General features: G+C 64.3%; 1 non-coding gene across 1 annotated transcript; it reads right to left on the bottom strand.

The window, feature by feature from the left end:
* Nucleotides 1–4,151: 4,151 nt before the first annotated feature.
* On the bottom strand, nt 4,152–4,270 carry LOC131868935 (5S ribosomal RNA). Its single transcript, XR_009367336.1, has one exon. It is a non-coding gene; the product is annotated as a 5S ribosomal RNA (ribosomal RNA).
* Between the last annotated feature and the right edge of the window lie 297 nt (nt 4,271–4,567).

Below are 4,567 nucleotides of genomic sequence, written 5' to 3'. Positions count from 1 at the left end.
GAGCACCTTGGTGTGCAGACCTTGGTTGGGTTGCGCGCCCTGGTGCGCACCAAGGAGCGCTCTGAAGTGTGCTCCAAGGTGCGGCGTGCACGAAGTCGGAGCCCGGTTTGCCCCGGGTGTGCACCTCGGGTGCGCACCTCGCGTGCACCTTCGCTGCGGTGGGCACCTTGGCTGGGTTGCGCGCCTTGGTGGGCACCATGCAGTGCACGAAGTCGGAGCCCGGATTGCCCCGGGCGCGCACCTCCGCCAGGGTGGGCACCTTGGTGCGCACAACTTGCCTGGGCTGCGCACCAGGAAGGGCTCAAGATGGCACCCGCGTTCCGTTTTTTTCACTATCTTTCAGAACGGAAATTTTAAAATCTCGTTTTTTTTTGCCTTTTCTGGAAATTAGTGAAGGCAGCGCATCAAAGGTGCGCAACGCTGGTGCGAACCTGGGAGCGCTCCGATGTGTGCTCCAAGGTGCGGCGTGCACGAAGTCGGACCCCGGTTTGCCCCGGGTGCGCACCTCGCGTGCACCTTGGTGCGCACACCTTGGCTGGGTTGCGCGCCCTGGTGGGCACCATGGTGCGCACCAAGGAGCGCTCCGAAGTGTGCTCCAAGGTGCGGCGTGCACGAAGTCGGAGCCCGGTTTGCCCCGGGTGCGCACCTCGCGTGCACCTTCGCCGCGGTGGGCACCATGGCGTGCACGAAGTCGGAGCCCGGTTTGCCCCGGGTGCGCACCTCGCGTGCACCTTCGCCGGGGTGGGCACCTTGGTGTGCAGACCTTGGCTGGGTTGCGCGCCCTGGTGGGCACCATGGTGCGCACCAAGGAGCGCTCCGAAGTGTGCTCCAAGGTGCGGCCTGCACGAAGTCGGAGCCCGGTTTGCCCCGGGTGTGCACCTCGGGTGGGCACCTTGGTGCGCATGCCTTGCCTGGGCTGCGCACCAGGGCGGGCTCAAGATGGCACCCGCGTTCCTTTTTTTTCACTATCTTTCAAAACGGAAATTTTAAAATCTCATTTTTTTTTGCCTTTTTCTGGAAATTAGTGAAGGCAGCGCATCAAAGGTGCGCACCTCGCTGCCCACCACGGTGCGCAACGCCGGTGGGCACCCGGGAGTGCTTCGAAGTGTGCTCCAAGGTGCTGCGTGCACGTTGTCGGAGCCCGGTTTGCCCCGGGTGCGCACCTCGCGTGCACCTTCGTCGGGGTGGGCACCTTGGCTGGGTTTGCCCCGGCTGCGCTCCGAAGCGGGGTTATTGGAGCGCCGCCTCTTTTTTTGTCGGAGCGTTTGGTGGGGTTTCTCGCATTGGCTCTTCCGAGGCCCGGTTGCCACCCTGGCGCGCACGAAGTCGGAAGTAGGGTTAATTGCCCGGGTGCGCACCTTTGCCAGGGTGGGCACCTTACCTGGGCTGCGCACCAGGGCGGGCTCAAGATGGCACGCGCGTTCCGTTTTTTTCACTATCTTTCAAAACGGAAATTTTAAAATCTCCTTTTTTTTTTGCCTTTTCTGGAAATTAGTGAAGGCAGCGCATCAAAGGTGCGCACCTCGCTGCCCACCTTGGTGTGCTCTGAGGTGCGCACCCGGGAGCGCTACGAAGTGTGCTCCAAGGTGCGGCGTGCACGTTGTCGGAGCCCGGTTTGCCCCGGGTGCGCACCTCGCCTGCACCTTGGCCGGGGTGGGCACCTTGGCTGGGTTTGCCCAGGGTGCGCTCCGAAGCGGGGTTACTGGAGCGCCCCCTCTTTTTTTGTCAGAGCGTTTGGTGGGGTTTCTCGCATTGGCTCTTCCCAGGCCCGGTTGTTGGGTGCGCTCCCACCCTGGCGCGCGCGAAGTTGGAAGTTGGGTTAATTGCCCGGGCGCGCACCTTCGCCAGGGTGGGCACCTTGGTGCGCACACCTTGGCTGGGCTGCGCACCAGGGCGGGCTCAAGATGGCACCAGCATTCCCTTTTTCTCACTATCTTTCAAAACGGAAATTTTAAAATCTCGTTTTTTTTTTGCCTTTTATGGAAATTAGTGAAGGCATCGCATCAAAGGTGCGCACCTCGCTGCCCACCTTGGTGTGCTCCGAGGTGCCCACCACGGTGCGCAACGCCGGTGCGAACCCGGGAGCGCCCCGATGTGTGCTCCAAGGTGCGGCGTGCACGAAGTCGGACCCCGGTTTGCCCCGGGTGCGCACCTCGCGTGCACCTTGGTGCGCACACCTTGGCTGGGTTGCGCGGCCTGGTGGGCACCATGGTGCGCACCAAGGAGCGCTCCGAAGTGTGCTCCAAGGTGCGGCGTGCACGAAGTCGGAGCCCGGTTTGCCCCGGGTACGCACCTCGCGTGCACCTTCGCCGGGGTGGGCACCTCGGCTGGGTTGCGCGCCCTGGTGCGCACCAAGGAGCGCTCCGAAGTGTGCTCCAAGGTGCGGCGTGCACGAAGTCGGAGCCCGGTTTGCCCCGGGTGCGCACCTCGCGTGCACCTTCGGCGGGGTTGCGCGCCCTGGTGGGCACCATGGTGCGCACCAAGGAGCGCTCCGAAGTGTGCTCCAAGGTGCGGCGTGCACGAAGTCGGAGCCCGGTTTGCCCCGGGTGCGCACCTCGCGTGCACCTTCGGCGGGGTTGCGCGCCCTGGTGGGCACCATGGTGCGCACCAAGGAGCGCTCCGAAGTGTGCTCCAAGGTGCGGCGTGCACGAAGTCGGAGCCCGGTTTGCCCCGGGTGCGCACCTCGCGTGCACCTTCGCCGCGGTGGGCACCATGGCGTGCACGAAGTCGGAGCCCGGTTTGCCCCGGGTGCGCACCTCGCATGCACCTTCGCCGGGGTGGGCACCTCGGCTGGGTTGCGCGCCCTGGTGCGCACCAAGGAGCGCTCCGAAGTGTGCTCCAAGGTGCGGCGTGCACGAAGTCGGAGCCCGGTTTGCCCCGGGTGCGCACCTCGCGTGCACCTTCGCCAGGGTGGGCACCTCGGTGCGCACACCTTCTCAATGTTTTCTTGCCTTTTCTGGAAATTGGTGAAGGCAGCGCATCAAAGGTGCGCACCTCGGTGTGCTCCGAGGTGCGAACCCGAGAGCGCTCCGAGGTGCCCACGAAGTCGAAAGTCGGGTTAATTGCATTGTTTTCCCCGGGTGCGCTCCGAGGTGCGCAACATCGGCGCGCACCAAGGAGGGCTCCGAAGTGTGCTCCAAGGTGCGCACGATGGCGTGCACCTCTGGTGCGCACGATTCGGAGCTCGGTTTGACCGGGGTGCGCACACCTTGGCTGGGTTGCGCACCTTTTGTGCGCTCCAAGGTGCGCACGAAGTCGGAGCTCGGTTTGCCCCGGGTGCGCACCTTCGCCAGGGTGCGCACCTTGATGCGCACGCCTTGGCTGGGCTGCGCACCTTGGTGGGCGCCATGGTGCGCACCTTTCGTGCGCTCCAAGGTGCGCACGAAGTCGGAGCTCGGTTTGCCCCGGGTGCGCACCTTGGTGGGCGCCATGGTGCACTCCGAGGTGCCCAAGATTGGTGCGCACCAAGGAGCGCTCCGAAGTGCGCTCCAAGGTGCGCGCGAAGTCGAAAGTTGGGTTAATTGTCCGGTTTGCCTCGGGTGCGCACCTTGCGTGCACCTTCGCCAGGGTGGGCGCCTTGGTGCGCACACCTTGGCTGGGCTGCGCACACCTTGGCACCCGCGTTTCCTTCATTTTAAATTTTTTTTTTTTACAATCTCTCAAGTGGGAAATTCTATAATCTCAACTTTTTTTGCCTTTTCAGGAAACTTTTGAATGGAGCGCATCATTGGTGCGCTCCGAAGTGTGCTCCAAAGCTCTCTCCAGCTGCGTGCACCTGCCCCGGCCGCGCACCCGGCCCCGCCCAGCTTCGCTCACCTGTCCCGGGCGTCTGGTGCGGAACCTTAGAGTAAGAAACATCACCGTGCACCTTGGCCAACGTGCGCGACTCGACCGAGCGCGCACTGGCCGAGGTGCACACCGATTTCACCTGGGTGCGCGCGCAGCACCTCGGGCGCACCGGGGTGCGCGCACAACGCCCGGGTTGCACCGTGGCCTGTGTGCTCGGGGCGCCTCGGGTGCGCGCTCGGTGTCGCCCCCGCGCGCGCGGTAGTGCGGGCAGCGCACCCCGGCCCGGCCCGGCCCCGACGAGAACGCAAACGGGCAAAAGGTTTATTCAAATAGCATTGCGATGCCCGGCGAAAAACTAAAAAAGGGTGCAACACCGGGACTTCCCGGGAGGTCACCCATCCCAGTACTACTCCGGCCCAAGCGCGCTTAACTGCGGAGTTCTGATGGGATCCGGTGCACTAACGCTGGTATGATCGCACCCGTTATGAGCTTGTCGCAGTGTGTACTTAGCAAACCGCGACCCACGTGCGAATCCACCCCGGCCACCCACCCCCGTCGAGGTGCACACCCTCCCTCGCGAAGTGCGCCCCGTTCGCCAAGTGTGAGCCCTGCCCGGGTGCGCGCACCTTGCTAGGGCGTCGGGTGTGCACCCGGCCCGGCCTACGTGCGTGCACCTGTAGGGGGCGTCGTGTGCGTGCAGTGTCCCGTCTGCAACGCGGTGCCCACACACCACCTCGGGCGCAACGACCTGCGCTCACATGTGGGCCGAGTGCACCTT

Source organism: Cryptomeria japonica, unplaced genomic scaffold, assembly GCF_030272615.1.
Source record: "Cryptomeria japonica unplaced genomic scaffold, Sugi_1.0 HiC_scaffold_225, whole genome shotgun sequence".
Lineage (NCBI taxonomy): Eukaryota > Viridiplantae > Streptophyta > Pinopsida > Cupressales > Cupressaceae > Cryptomeria > Cryptomeria japonica.
This window is presented reverse-complemented; position numbering and strand designations above follow the sequence as displayed.